This window comes from Panthera leo, chromosome C1 (genome assembly GCF_018350215.1).
Source record: "Panthera leo isolate Ple1 chromosome C1, P.leo_Ple1_pat1.1, whole genome shotgun sequence".
NCBI classification, from domain to species: domain Eukaryota; kingdom Metazoa; phylum Chordata; class Mammalia; order Carnivora; family Felidae; genus Panthera; species Panthera leo.
Window position 1 is genome coordinate 48,027,470 of NC_056686.1, and position 16,580 is coordinate 48,044,049.

A 16,580-nucleotide genomic window follows, 5' to 3' on the forward strand; every position below is an offset into this window, starting at 1 on the left:
GGCAGTGGCAGAGGTGGGCTTCCCACAGAGTGGGTGCAGTGAAGCTTAAGCCGAACCCTCACTTGTGGGGGCCCTTTTGAGAGCTGGTGTTGTTGGGGGTTGTATGGTGTTTCAAGTGGGAAGAGGTTGCTGTAGGAAGTATTGCTACTTAGGCAGTGCTGATCTCTGAAAAAAAAATGGGACTTAAATCCCCAAAGCTCTAGTTATTTGTTTTTCATTTTCTTTGTGTTGTAAATATTCATCATTACGCCTGACTTTATATTCATAATTTTGTATTCCTCTTTTTAAAGAGTCCTCCCCCCCCACCGCATATAAAAGTTTTCAAACCTGGATTTGCCCTGGGAAGTGGTATGAGAGGATAGAATCCTTTGTGGAGGAAGGCGTGTGAACTCAAGGGTAAGAGGTTGAGTTCAGGTTCTGGGGTAACATGAGAGCCCAGGAACTGATTGTGTGACCTTGAGCAAGTTACTTACCTTTTCTGCACTTTATCTTCCTCCTTTGTACCTCACGGGCTCATTATGAGGATAGAAAGAGTTCGTGAACCTAGAGCTTGTAGTACATTCTGCTAAGAACTCAGTAAATGTTAGCTGCTTCTGCTGCTGCTGTTCCACTTGACTGAAGTAGATGGAGCTTAACACTACTATCTGCCATTAAAACATTGACCTTCTGTATGGTGTAGTGCAAATAAAGACTTTCACTTAAAAACCTACAGGGGCGCCTGGGTAGCTCAGTTGGTTAGGCGTCCAACTTCAGCTCAGGTCATGATTTCACATTTCGTGAGTTCGAGCCCCGTGTCGAGCTCTGTTCTGACAGCCTGGAGCCTGCTTCGGATTCTGTGCCTCTCCCTCTCCCTCTCCCCCTCCCTCTCCCCCTCCCCCACTCTTGTGCAGTCTCTTTCTCTCTCAAAAATAAAATAAATACACAATAAAAAAAAAATTTAAAAGCCTACACATTGGGGTGCCTGGGTGGCTCAGTTGGTTAAGCATCTGACTCTTGATTTTGGCTGATGTCATGATCTTCCAGTTTGTGAGATTGAGCCTCACATTGGACTCCATGCTCACAGCATGGAGCCTGCTTAGGCTTCTCTCTGTCCCTTCCTTGGTCATGTGTGCACACGCATGTGCTCTCAAAAATAACTGAAAAAAAAAAATATATATATAATAGACTACAGATGATATCACTTTATACAATTTCCTTGCCATCTTCCACTGTCATCCAAGTGGCTTCAAATAAATTTTATTATATGGAAAACTGGTGATGCTTTCACAGAACTGAGCTATGAGCGGCCTTCGTCTCCTGCCATTCTTCATCACACACCAGCATTCCTGCCCCATCTGACATCCCGTCCATCTCTGGGCCTCTCTTCAAGTCCTCTTGCCTTTGCACATACTGTTCCTTCTCTCGAGAATATCCTTCATGCCCTTTTTTCTATTTGGTGAACTGTGGCTGTTGCCGTCTTCAATGTCATGTTATTTGTGAAGCCCTTCAGATTCCTCAGGACTTCTGTCTTACACACTTGACCCTTGACCAATGTGGGGGTTTCTGGCACCGACCCCCATGTGATTGAAAATCCACGTATAACTTCTTACTCCTCAACAACTTCTAATAGCCTCCTGTTGTCTGGAAGCCTTACCAAAACAGAAACAGTTGATTAACATGTATTTTGTATGTTAAATATATTATATACTGCATTCTACAATAAAGCAACCTAGAGAAAAGGAAATGTTATTAAGAAAATCACAAGGAAGAGAAAATACATTTACAGGACTCTACTGTATTTATTGAAAAAAATCCATGCTTAAATGGACCTGTGCAGTTCAAACCTGTGTTGTTCTGGGGTTACCCGTAGTGTAACTGTCAGCACAATTTTCTCCTGCTAGCCTAGGAACCTTTGGATGAAGAAACCACAGTTTAGTCCCCTTCGCAGCCTTTAGTGCAGAGTTCATGGCTCTGTGTTAGGCGCTGAGAAATTTGGTGGTGTTGATTGGAAAGAGTTTCTCTTGTCATATCATTGTTTTAGAAGTCACAATAATACTTTGTTCCGAAAAAGCTATAGGGTGTGATTACAGAGAATCCTATTTTTCTGTTGGTTTATGCTCCAATTTAAGGAATGTTCTTGATGCCTGATTGATCTTCCATTTGAAAGGACTTTGCGGTCTTTTTTTTTTTTTTAATGTTTATTTATTTTTGAGAGAGAGACAGCATGAGTGGGGTTGGGGCAGAGAGAGGAAGACACAGAATCTGAAATAGGCTCCAGGCTCCGAGCTGTCCACACAGAGCCCGACGTGGGGCTTGAACTCATGAACCATGAGATCATGGCCCGAGCCAAAGTCAGATGCTCAACCGACTGAGCCACCCAGGTGCCCCATGTAGTCTTTTCTTTTCCCTCCCTGCTTTTAGCTTCTGATTAAAATAGATAGTACAGTAAAACCTTGGATTGCGAGTAACTTGTTCTGCGAGTCTTCGGCAAGACAAGCAAACATTTCTAATAAATTTTAACTTGCTCAACAAGTGATGTCTTCCAATACGTGTAACATGTGATGCCGAATGTCACATCATCACAACTGAGCCGATGGTTCTTCTCTCTTTCTCTCTCTGTCCCTGTCTCTCACTGCGGGATTGTGGGTGATTGTCTCCCATGCTCAGTCTCAGGCCGTGGTGTTTGGCAGAAATCAGTGACTTTTCAGAACACTGGAAGGTGCCCACAACTGTCACTAGTGTGTTTTTTGTCATGTCAAAGCACCTGTGGACAGTCTTTTGCTTTTCCATACAAGAGTAGGCTTAAGAATGCTTTGCTTCATTCTAGGCCAGGCTACCTTCAGATATAGACCCTTTCCTCTGATGCCTTATTGCCAGTTACATTAAATACCGTATATGACAAGAGTTCAACACTGTACTATAGTCACCATCCGTGTGAGCATGTACAATGGCCCCCATGCAGAAGAAGACTCTGTTGAGCCAACAGACAGCAGTGATTCTGTCAGTGATAGTGAAAGTCGTCCTACACCATAACCCTCTTCTCTCTTCTCTCCCTCACACCAGCCACGAAGGTTTTCAAAGGTAAGTGCAGGTTAATTTGTTTACTTTTTGTATTTTTTTTATTATTTTGTATTATATTACAGTATTGTAATCCTGTTTATGTGAATATTTGGGGGTTGCGGAACGAATTACCTGGGTTTCCGTTATTTCTTACAGGGAAATTTGCTTTGGTATACAGTGCTTGGGATTACAAGCATGTTTGCGGAACAAATTATGCTCACAAACCAAGGTTTTACTGTAGTGTGTACTGTAGTGTGTAAACAACTACTTAAGTTGCCTTCCTTGCCACACTCTTAACTTCGTGAGTGCAGGACTTTGTATGTTTGGTCCACAGCTCCATCTTTAAGTACTAACACTGGGACTGGCATGAAGTACTAGTTACAGAGGTAGAAAAAAGTATAATATTACTTTTGAGTATTAAAAAGTAAAATACTAAAATCATTATTTAATTAGAAAGAGTGGTTTACACTAATTACAGGGTACTTGACATGTGCTGGCACATTGTGAGCACTTTGGATACACTAGCCCCTTCTATCCCCCAGTATCCCTATATTATATGTACTGCAATTATCATGCATGTTTTGTAGCTAATAAAACCAAGGCTGAGAGAGACCCAGAACTTGTCCAAGGTCACACAGTTAAGGTAGAACTGAATTTGAACCCAGGTAGTTGGTTGTAGAATCCAGGCTTTTTACCGCCATGGTAAACTGCCCCTGATTACAGGTACTAATCAGCTCAATAATGTGTTTTTTTTTCCCCCTAACTATTAATGGAATCTAATAAGACCTGTTTTCCTAAAGAGCTCATTTGTTAGGTGATTATTCTCTTAAACCAGCGGTTCTTCAAAGTATGCTCCTCAGATCACAGAACATAGCCTGCGAATATAATAGAAATGTGTATTTTCCAGCCTCACCCCTTCCTGCTGAATTAGAAGTTTGGAAAGTGGGACCCAGTAATCTATGTTTTAACAAATCCTCCAGGAATTTCTGAGGGATGCCAAAGTTGGAGAACCATTTTCTAAGACTAAATTATTTTCTCTGGAATTTTACTCCTTTTTTATTGACTTTTTTTTCCTTTCTCTCTCTCTCTCTCTTTGTTTTTTTTTTTTTTTTGGGGGGGGTTTTTTTTTTTTTTTTGAGGGTAGAAAATATAGACTTTTTTTGCAGGTTTATTGAGATATAATGGACCTATTACAGTGCGTGCTTAAGCTGTACATTGTGCTGATTTGCTAATACTTATGTATTAGAAAATGATTACCGTCTTAGCATTAGCTAACACCTCCAACACATCCTGTCATTGTTTCTTTTTTGGTTGAGAACATTTAAGATTTACTCTCTTAGCAACTTGCAAATATGTAATATGGTATTGTTAACTATAATCACCATGTAGCACATTAGATCCCCACAACTTACAACTGGAAGTTTGTACACTTTGGCAAATATTTCCCATTTCCCCAAACCTACATACAGCCTCTGGCAGCTACCATTCTACTCTGTTTCTATGAGTTAGGCTTTTCCACATTCCACTTGTGAGTGATATCATACACTATTTGTCTTTCTCTATCTGACTTATTTCACTTACCATAATGCCCTCAAGGTCCATCTGTCTTATTGCAAATGGCAAGAGTGCCTTCTCTCTCATGGCTAAATAATATTCCATTGTATATATGTACCACATCATCTTTATCCATGCCTCTATCCATTGATGGACATTAAGATTTTTTCCCATATCCTGGCTATTACGAATAATGTTGCAATGAACATAAGAATGTAGATATCTTTTAGAAATCCTGCTTTCGTGTCCTTTGGATCTATACCCAGAATGAGAATGTTGGATCATATGGTAGTTCTACTTTTAATTTTTTGAGGAACCCCCACACTGTTTTCCATAGTGGCTACACCTGTTTACATTCCTACCAACAGTGCACATGGTTTCTAATTGTCGGTACTTGTTATCTCTGTTTAGGTGATGCTTTGGCTTTTTTTCCTTTTTTTAATGTTTTATTTATTTTTGAGAGAGAGACAGACAGACAGCATGAGCAGGGGAGGGACAGAGAGAGAGGGAGACACAGAATCCGAAGACAGGCTCCAGGCTCTGAGCTAGCTGTCAGCATAGAGCTTGATGGGAGGCTCAAACCCATGAACCATGGATCATGACCTGAGCCAAAGTCTGATGCTTAACCACCTGAGCCATCCAGGTGCCGCTACTTTTGGCTTTTCTTAAAATAAGTCATATGTTTGAATAGCTCATCTCTGTGTACCCCTGATTTTTGTGTCATTTATATGGGGACCGAGCTCCAATCTTAATGAATGTTTTTGCTAAGATCTCTTGATCTTAATGTTTTGCTAAGATCTCTTGAGAGCTCTTAATGTTTTGGGTGTGTCTGTGGTTTGATGATCGGTTTGTTTTAGTGCTGATAGATTTCAGAATGTGAGAACTTTAAGAATATCTTTCTCTCCAGCCCCGCTCTTTCAGGTTCCTCTAATTGGAGAGTGAAGAAGGAGCCCAGAGATAACTGGGACTACAGAGAAAGGGGCAGTAGCAGAATCAGGAACCAAGTTTCATATCATTACACTTTCCAGAAATATCTGTGGCAACTATAGACCCTAGGTTTACACATGGTAGGAAAAAAGAACACTGGACTCTGAATTGGACTTGGAATCCTGGTTCAGTTTTTTTACATATGTGATTTTAGGAAAGTGACCTTGCTGAACAGCAATTTCTTCATCTGTAAAATGGGGATAATATACCTACTTGATGATGATGATATAAGAATTTATTGAGGCACATGGTGAGCGTTTAAATCCTGCTAGTTGAGAGGAAGCAGTAAGAGCTAGATTTAGTCACTAATGTCTTTACCAGGGAGTATTCTGAGAAATGGATTGTAGGTTTTGCTGAGCATCAAGGACTCTAAAGTATTCCAAAATGGCTGGTATTCCAAGGAGTTCTGGGAGGTCCAATACCAGAGAAAGCCAGGCACCAGGTTGAACGCCTTATGTCTTAAATCTTTCTGTTTTCAAAAAGGTATCTAAAAGTGATTTAACAACGTCAGGATTTAGACATACATTTGTGTGTGTGTGTGTGTGTGTGTGTGTGTGTGTGTGTGTGTGTGTGTAATAGGCCATTGCTGCAAGTCAAGGCCTAAGGACTGTAAAAATATTGATGCAACTGTCAGAGGTACATGGTATTTGACCTTCTATTAATAAAGACAAATTATTGCATTTCTGTGATATTTGAGTCTCCAAGAACTTTCCTTAATTCCATTGGTATTCCATTCCACAACTACTAGGGCTGTGGGGACGAGGGACCTAGGGTTGTGTTTCTGATTAATGAGGTGGAATATCAGTCTGATTTACTAAACTGAAAGAGAAGGTTCAGATAACAACATAGCAAAATTTCCTGAGTGATAACAGGCACAGAAACCACTTGAGTGTTTGGTGGCACAGCAACAAGTTTGGCCAGAAGTTACCCACAGAATAAAATACACGTCATGGAGGAAAAACAAATAGGTAGGCACAGATAATCAAAGAGAGGGCAAGGCAGATACTGAGCAGATTAAACTGGGAGCAGAGGGACTTTGGGGGGAGATTCTTCATGGATCTGCAGGATGTAGGTGGTGGTGTCCACCATGGCTGTCTGCTGACGCTCTCCCACTGTGTGGACTTCTCCTTTTTGACCCAGACTTTAATGGCGGGTCACGCCCCACACAGGAAGGTAGGGAAGTACACTCTGCATTACTTAAAAGAAGTCTCAGCTGACACAGAGCAGCGTGTTTGTTTTTTATTGTCGCCTTTGCTGCATTTACAGACAGCGCCTCGGAGTCAGCTAGGGTGAGCCTCAGACTTTAAAGGGAGCTCATTCTTGTTTGACAACAGTCACATCCACATCCGTTTTTTTTTGTTTGTTTGTTTTTGTTTTTGTTTTTGTTTTTGTTTTTGCCAACTCTCTGACCTTCACAATAATGTGCACTTAGGTCTGACCTGTCAACTCTCTATAAAAATCCATCCACATCAAGGACTCCGTATTTTCAAGAGCACATCTAAAGGATGGGGTCCCTTCTAATTTTGCTCCTCTAGGACTTGTTTTGGGAGAAACCAGCTGCTGCCTGTAGTCTTAATGAGATGTGACTGTGGAAGGATTGAGTCTGTGGGGCCTCGACTTACATTATGATCCTGTCCCCTTTTATTACAAGTTGCACATGATGTTTTTAGCCACTCATGTCAGCATTTTTTAAACTCCAGCTGCAGTCAATTTTATCTAATTCTTGTTGATCGTGATTATTGGACTGTAAAAGTATAAAAAGAAAAAAAAGTCTTTCCAAAAGCCATTTGTCATGGGCAAAAAGGATATGTTGACCCTTCTACATGTGTCTATTTGGGGACTTTTGGCCATAAAGGTCAGTTCACATGTGGCTTTGGAGACCACTCTATGGTGTGTTTCACACAGTCCAGATGTTGTCAAATTTTGCAGAATGAGAAAGAAAAGCTAGAAAGAAGTCCAGTTTGATTTAACCACATCCTGATTGGCTAATTAGGACAATAAAATTCCTGATGCAGTTTGTTCGTGTCTTTGCAACATAGTAATAAATTACTTTATTTGACATTAGTTTACGTTTATATAGTTCCCATATTCTTAAAGAACTCAAAGCAGTGTCCCTTACTTTATGCCCTCTGTTTCTAAAATATATCTGAGATGTTGTATACGGTTTCCAAATGCAGGCATGTCGTCTTGAAGGATGAGTGCAATGGTAGAGTGGGAAATACCTGAAATTGGGCCTAAGGACAGCTGGTCAAGCTTCCAATAGCTACAAGGCATTTTTGTATCTCAGTATCTCAGGGATACCGATATATCCGATTGCTGGTATATGGGCTATTGTGAACATGTGATTATTATCTCAGGAATAATGAAAGTCCCTGTATCATAGGGTTATTATGACTTGTGACTGTGTTAATACATGTGAAGCATGTACATAGTAATTTTGGCACATGGTCAGTTTTCAAATGGTCTTAAGTGTTAGAATTCATCACATATGAATTCAAATGTCTGCTCTGTCACTTATTGTGTAGTCTTGGGCAATAACGGTAACAATCAAAATGGCTGCCATTTATTGAATATTAATTTACGATGCCTGGCCTGATGTCAGGTACTTCATATACATTATTTATCTCTTAATCCTTTTTTTAACTCTCTGAGGCTGGTAAGATTATATCCATTTTATAGATGGGTAAGGTTAGGTTTAGAGTCATCCAGGATCTTGTTCAACCTAACAGAGCTAGATTAGTGGCAAAGCTGAATCTCTAAAGTTCTTATTCTTAGTTGGCTATTTAGGTTTTCCGAGCCATAGTTTCATCATTTGTGAGAGGAATAACAATAATTATTTGTAGGAATTATATATATATCAAAGTATTTGGCACTTACTGGGCACTATTGACATGATGCGCTGTGATATTATCATTTCTTTTTTTATTTAATTTTTTAAAAAATTTACATCCAAATTAGTTAGCATATAGTGCAACAATGATTTCAGGAGTAGATTCCTTAGTGCCCCTTACCCATTTAGTCCATCCCCCCCTCCCACAACCCCTCCTGTAACCCTCCATTTGTTCTCCATATTTATGAGTCTCTTCTGTCTTGTCCCCCTCCCTGTTTTTTATATTATTTTTGTTTCCCTTCCGTTACGTTCCTCTGTTTTGTCTCTTAAAGTCCTCATCTGAGTGAAGTCATATGATTTTTGTCTTTCTCTGACTAATTTCACTTAGCATAATACCCTCCAGTTCCATCCACGTAGTTGCAAATGGCAAGATTTCATTCTTTTTGATTGCCGAGTAATACTCCATTGTATATATATTCCACCTCTTCTTTATCCATTCATCCATCGATGGACATTTGAGCTCTTTCCATACTTTGGCTATTGTTGATAGTGCTGCTATAAACATGGGATGTATATGTCCCTTCGAACAGCACACCTGTATCCCTTGGATAAGTGCCTAGTAGTGCAATCGCTGGGGTCATAGGGTAGTTCTATTTTTAGTTTTTTGAGGAACCTCCATACTGTTTTCCAGAGTGGCTGCACCAGCTTGCATTCCCATACTATCATTTCTGATTAGAGATTTCCACACAATAGAATTTTGTTTTTCTTTTTTCTGCTTCTCATACTATGTATATGTCTGTGGGGATTGAAAGAAAGTCCTTAAGGACGGGTTCTTGCATTTCTGAGAACTTCAGAATCGTATGTATGATCTGGTGGTGTATACACCTGGGCATCTATGTGTACATGTACTTTCCATCCCATCTGGAAGTGGATGAATACTAAATCTGGGTGCTATGTAAGGAAAAGCACAAGTGTTGGTGGACTTGAACAGGAACATGTCTTGGCCTCAACATTTTTCTTCTCTTTTTATTCTTAACGTTTTTGAGGAAAATGGCTCAGTTAAAGCCAAGCACCTGGGAATCAAGTAAGCTTGGATGGTAGGGTGGAGTCAACATTATACATACATTTTTGGCACTCGGGAGCAACAATGGTCCTTTAGACTGCTGCGTACAGATGTAATATTCCATGAAGTTTTAGCTTATGTGTCTTACCTTAGTAAGTGAAAACATACTATAGAATTGGACTCCGGACCACCGCCCCTTTTCTTTCCTCTCCTGCTATCGTGAGATCTTCCATACGTAGAATCAGCTCCCACTTCCTTCATTTTTTCACTTAGTCTTTTACTTCTTAACCCCCTGCATACAGCAGCATCCTTACCATCCACTGCAGAGAGCACCTGTAATCCCCTTACTGTGTTTTATGGCATAAACACATCCCAGGCATTTCTTCTTACCTGAGTATCAGCCCCACATCTTCCAGAGATACAAAGTTTTAAGGAATTATCCTTTTATGACATATTTTAATGTTTTTAATTGTAAAGATGAGTGAGCAGGAACAAAGTAGGTTTTGGGAATTTCATTTTTCTCTCACACTTTCATTTTACACACTTTATAGTTTTTAAATTTTTGTATCAGACAATTTACCACTAATGTTCTTGTGTGTAATGTTGCAATTTTGCTTCTTTGTGAAATTTGGAGATTGTAAGGTTGATATTCTGCTTTTAATTTTTATATAAAATATGAAAAATTCCTCAATAGAACTTTTTCTTGAACGACTTTTTGACTCAAGTGGAACTAAACAATCAAACATTGTACATAATTCTGTATTTTTGTTTTGCATTATGACTATTGGAACCAAGCAGTGTCATGATCTCATTTTAGTAGTACTTTGCTTTGGGGCACCTGGGCGGCTCAGTCTGTTGAGCCTCTGACTTCAGCTCAGGTCATGATCTCACAGTTGGTGGGTTTGAGCCCCGCATCAGGCTCTGTGCTGACCACTTGCACAGAGGCTGGAGCCTGCTTCAGATTCTGTGTCTCCTTCTTTCTCTGCCCCTTCCCCGCTCACACTTTGTCTCATTCTGTTTCTCAAAAATATATAAGTGTAAAAAGAAAGAAAAATTAAAAAAATAGTACTTTGCTTTATGTTATTTAACCTTTTTGTATGGATTCATAGTCTCAAAAAAGACTGTTCTTTGTCAGTTCAAGTAGGTAATACTCTGTCTCTTGATGTTATCAATCTATTATCCTATTAAGTTATTTCACAGTTTTCAATAATTGATTTGGGAAATGTTAGCTGTTTTCAAAATCATCATTAATAACATTTTGTCTTCATAATAATATGAATAATGTTATAAAATACTTATATTCAGCTAGTTGTTACATCTTCAATATATACAGCCCATAAAGAATTTTTTCATCCCAAGTTGGATCTAAATCATTTACATATATTTAGAAGGGAATATAATATTAACAATAAATCCCAAACTGCTTTGTATTACTGACTGTTGTTATACTATCTAGATATGGCAGAGACCCTTGGTCTAATCACCTGTCATTGATCACACATGTTAAATAATGCCAGCATGGATGTTGAAATAAGAATGCCAAAGACTGAGGCCAAAAAATAAAACTGATAGTGATTATGGGTAAATACTGTTGCCATGCTGGGCTTCAGTATATTCCTGATTGATCCCCATTTTAGACATGTAGAAAATGTTGAGTGTGTGAGATATTAAGTAACCTGCCCAAGGTCATATGGCTGGTTTAAGTACTCGCCAGGACTCGAATGATAAAACTCATGCTTTTAACTACTATTAGTGCTGCAAGCCATTCGACATGTATCTGTCTGTTAAGGCAATCCATGCCCTCAAGGAATTGATTCTAGTGATGAAGATAAATAATCAAGTCATAAATCATAAGTCGATGTGAAAACTGTGGCTGCAGATTGAACAGCACAATAAGAAGCATATGAGTGGCAATAAATTGTGGTGGGACCTGGGAAAGAATGAGGGGAGGATCGGGAAAGAGTAGCATCTCCGAGAGGAGGCAGCGATACTGGGTCCCAGTCCTTTCCTTAGAGCTTTCGCACAACCCACATGCACTCCTGCCATGGGACATACTATGTAGTGTTTTGACTTATTTACTTGTCTTTACCCCCCAGTAGACTGTAGGCTCTCTAAGGTCAGGGGCTAAATCTGTACCTTTATCAGATGAGTTTGACAGTGTAATGATTATGGAATGATGAGCGAAGGAGCTGTGTTTGCAGGGTGAATACCGCGGACAGGTGAAAACAGAACGTGACAAAGGTATGAATGTTGACGAAGGTGTGAAAGCTTATTGCAAGTTCAGGGAACAGTGGGCAGTGTAGAGTGGATGGAGCATGCAAATGTAGACTGATGTCTTGTGAAGAGTTGGGTCAGCCATGTATACTGATACATCATAATAAAGAGTGATCTGACTAGGTTTCTGGGTGCGTGCTTTTCCCTAATGCGCCTTCATCTCTTCAAGGACAAAGACGGAGGACCCAGAGTTGGGATATATTATGGGAATTAAAAAGATTTGTTTTCATCTCCCACCTCTGCTGCTCATCAGCTGTGTGACATTGGGCATGTCACCTAGCTTTATAGTCCTACCTGTCACATAGTAGATAATTGAAAAGATTTGTTGAATGGATTAATTAGCAATAGCTTCTTGTAGGAAGGTTTTGAGGCATCTGAGATACAGTTACAAATACAAGACCTAGTACTCTGCCTGTTGCTTATTCATTCAGTGGGAGATAAGTCTTAGGGACTTCTGGGCATGAGGGGCAGTGCGTGTTGACAAGGTAGCAGCTTTGTAGCTCAGAGTGGCTGGTCTACCTGGAAAAGAACCAAGGTGGTAGAGGGAGGTCAAATTCCTTCGGAGGTGGATTATTTGGCAAAAAGAAGCAAGGCTCACCCAGGCTCATAGCATCAAGGAAAAGGCTCCGTCTCAGTGTGGCCCTGGAGTGCAAATTAAGTAACACATGAGATGGTCAGTTGTTCAGACCTCACCTGGTGGAGAGGCCAAGGTCAAGGATGCCTGGGCATGGCGGACCAGTGCCCCTGAGGCCTTGGACTGAATGCTGGGGTGCAGGCAGCACAGTCAAGTACAGACTGCCCTGTGTGGCTGAGTCTCAGGCGACTGTTTTGCCCTTGCTGTGGTCTGGATGGGGCTTGCCTTAAGGGTTGTAGGGTCCTGCAAGAAAGGAACTAATGCATGTTGATAGTTAAAAAGTAAAACAAGCTCTGAGATACCAATGAGCTGGATGCTTAAGTATTCTTTAGTTTTATAAAGTAAATTACATTTTTCTTACCTTCCTCTCTATAAACGGTACCAGAGAGTAACATTTTTCTTTGTACTGACTTCGCTAATGCTCTGTACATGTCCAGTGTAGATTGAAAGAGCCATCCATTTCTTTATTCTTTATACATGCATCAAAGTCCTGCTGTGTCCTCTGTGTCTAAGGGATTTAGGGATGAAAACAGAGCCCTCCTCCCCCCCCACCCCCAGTTACTTGGCAGTGCTATTAGCACCTAAAGGAAGTCCGGTAGGTTCTAGATTCTGCAGTAGCGAAAGAGAGAGTGATCAGTTCCATCCAGTGAATCAGATGAGGCCTTACAGGGAGGAAATGAAGGATGAGTAGGAATCTACCAGATCGATGATGAGGGCCACCTGGCAAAAAAGGCAGCATGTGAAAAGTTATGGGTGTGAAAACCATGGTACATCTGCAAAATTGTGAGCATGTGTAGGATTTGGAGTGAAGAATAGAAAGTTGTCCCAGGCTCTACTCAGGTTTTGGGCTTTAGAAGTGGTTTTGGCATGGGCTGTGGAGCCAGAGCGCGTGGCTCTAAACTCTGGCCCCACTGCTACATGCCTCTGTGGTCTTGGCCCAGTACCCCAATTTTTCTGTCTCTCAGTTTCCTCATCTGGGATAATAACAGCGTGGTTGTGAGAATTGGAATAATAACATAAAGAACTTCGGGCAGGGTCTGGCGTATCAGTTATTATTAATGACATTATATATAATTATGTAACCAGCAATTATTCTTAAATGTTAACCTATGGTCGGAGTGGAACAGCCTGGTGGGGATGATGCTTGGAAAGGTAACTGTCCACCACGTGGGGTGGAGTGGGAATTGGAACTGAGCACCGAGGCTAGAGATAAGGAAGTACCATGGTATTCACAGGGCTCTCAGAGGGCTCTGCTCATGTGGCTAAAATGGAAGTAGATCTGGAAGATGCTAGGAAGACCCATTGGATTTTGGTGGAAGATTAGGGAGGAGGGGGAGAAGCCTCTTCTGTCAGTATTCAGGAGTCCTGCTTGGTGGGTGCTGATGTCCATACTCTATCGAGGTACCACGGTGGCATTTATGACCACTCCGCTCATTGCGCTCCCGCCAAGCTCACATGCACACTGTGTATGCTGGGCAGTGTTCGCTTCATGATGGTTTCAGCTGACTTAAATGTAACCCATGATGATGAACATATTTACATAATGTGCGGCTGGTGAAATCATGGAAGATTGGAATTTCCCACTTTAATTCCATTTTAAAGATGCTTGTGAAGCAAAAGGATATAATTCATTTTTCAAACTGCTGAAATGTTGTTTTGGCCTCTTGAATCAAAGGCATTCCGCAAGTGTTTTCTTTATTACATGCCTTAAACTTTAATTAGAATTTAATTATAAGATCCTGAAGGCATGAGTAAGAGGAGCAGATGGGACAGTAAAAGCAGCTTAGTGAGGGAGGATTAAAGATTAAAAGTCGCTCGTTAATGGCATAAGGAATAACAGAGAGTTAAATTACTGTGCTTTTGTGCTATTCTGATGCTTTTTCAGTTCTGAAACTTAGTTTTATTCCTGGTTTGAAGCTGAAGATAGATCAGGTTTTCAGGTTTGTGAATCTAGAATAAACTCCGTGGACACTTTTCTAAACCCAGAAGGATCCTTTACTGTTGGTGGATATTTCTGAACACAAAGGAAGAAGTCAGAATCAGGGTGTATTCATTCTTTTCTCCCTCTCTTGCCTCAAAGTACATGTGAAGAAGTTGGATGGAGGTTTCAGGGGTTGTTTGTACAACTGTGCTTCTAGAACTTGGCTGGACTCATGTCATTTTATTTTTATTTTTATTTTTATTTATTTTTTAAATGTTTATTTTTGAGAGCTAGAGCACAAGCGCGGGAGGGGCAGAGAGAGAGAGAGAGAGAGAGAGAGAGAGAGAGAGAGACAGAGAGACAGAATCCAAAGCCGGCTCCAGGCTCCAGGCTCCGAGCTGTCAGCATAGAGCCTGTGTGGGGCTTGAACCCACGAACCGTGAGATCATGACCTGAGCCGAAGTCGGCTGCTTAACCGACTGAGCCACCCGGACACCCCTGGACTCATGTCATTTTTATAATGTGCACCCTGGGGCATGCTTTAGCGTCAGCGGGTTTGGGATGGCAGAAAGACCCATTGTGCATGAAATGCATAGAAACATCACTTCACCTCTGATCCTCTTTGTTTACCTGTGTATGTCATTAAAGAATTCCTACTTCTGTGTTGTTGTTAGGGATTTATTCTGAGTATAGTAATTCTTCAAGGGTTATTGAGGGCCTTTTCTCAAGTTTAAACACCAGAGTGGAAATAGACCAATATATAAATCAAAATAATGTGATATGCTATAGTAGAAAATATATATACATAATAGTGCCAGAGGGATACAAATTATTAACACAGACACTTAGAGGCAGGAGATAATAAGTATACAAGAATTTCATAAATATAAAGTGCGTTATACATTTAAACCATTTACATATATAACGTGGTGCAACCAGAGATGCAGACCCTTTGATTATTCACGAAACGGGTAGAACATGATGTGTGACAAAAATGGCCTTTTATTCATTCCAGTAGTCAGTACAGTGGTTTGTACATAGTAGGAGCTCAAGTCATAGTTGCTGAACTGAGACAAGAGAGGTTCGCCTCATCTCATTAGTAAAGGTCAAATGAGCGTAAGAGAGATTCTGTTAGAGCTGGATCAGGCAGGTGTGAGTTTCTGACTTCAGGCTGTGTTGTTTTCTGGGACTGTATGCGATCTCCTGAGGAAGTCAGCGTATATGCCCCTCCTGTCTGTAGCCTGCCCTTTGGTCAGCCTTTGTATTTTGCCCACCTTGAGTCACTGGCTGGAGGAGTGGGGACGCCTTGCGACCACCTAGGTGTGTGCCTCATGGGGCTGTATTTGGGATGATCCCCTGCCGAGTGAAATGATTCTGCTTTTTAATGGCTGTGTCCCTTGTTTTTCTTTACTTTTTGAAATCATACGTTTAGAATCCTCTCCCTCCTTAATTGCAGTCTTAACGCAGACTAGACAACATTTGAGAATAAAAAGGAAGAATAAATAAATAACAGGACAAATGCATTCCATTTTGTACCATTCAGGGACAATTTTTTTTTCATTAAATATCTTGTGGATTCTAATTATTTGTGGATTCCATATGTGCGAACTCCTGTACTTGTAAAATTTTCTTCGTAACTCCCAAATCTATGCTTGTGGGCCTTTCGCAGTGATTCTCCTACATGTTCAGGGCGCAGAAAAATGTCCGGGTCGCCTGGTGCACACGTTCCCACCTGAGGTCAAGCAAGATTAACCCCTGCCTTCTTGTTTCTACTCTCATACTACAAACACTGTCCTTTTTGTGGTCTTTTATTGCCAAATTTTTCTCATTTTTGTGCCTCTTGGGGTGATTTCAGTTTTTCAAATGGCCCCCAAGCGTAGTGCCCAAGTGCCGTGGTTCTTTCTGAGCGCAAGAAAGCTGCAGCGTGTCTTAGGGAGAAAGTACCTATGCCAAGTAAGCTTTATGTAGGTGTGAGTTAAGTGCCTTTGGCCATGAGTTCAGTGTTAGTGAAGCAATGGTATATATTTAATGGGGTGTTTTTAGACAGAAGCACACATAAAGCAAGGTTGTGTATTGATCTGTTGGTGAAAATATAACCAGCAGCTCACAGGAACCTAACCTTGTGTTTCCTTTGGGAACAGTGGTTCAGTATTCACTAATGCGGCATTTGTGGAGACTCTCTAGAACATTACTACTGCAAATAATGAGATTTCTGCTTTCCGTTTGCTCTCTTTCTTAATTTTTCCATCCTATGATACCTCAATCTCCGTATTGTATA

General features: G+C 40.7%; 1 protein-coding gene across 1 annotated transcript in view; it reads left to right on the forward strand.

Moving 5' to 3' along the window:
• The window catches only part of FGGY (FGGY carbohydrate kinase domain containing), a 417,339-nt gene that overhangs the window by 82,689 nt on the left and 318,070 nt on the right, over positions 1-16,580 (forward strand).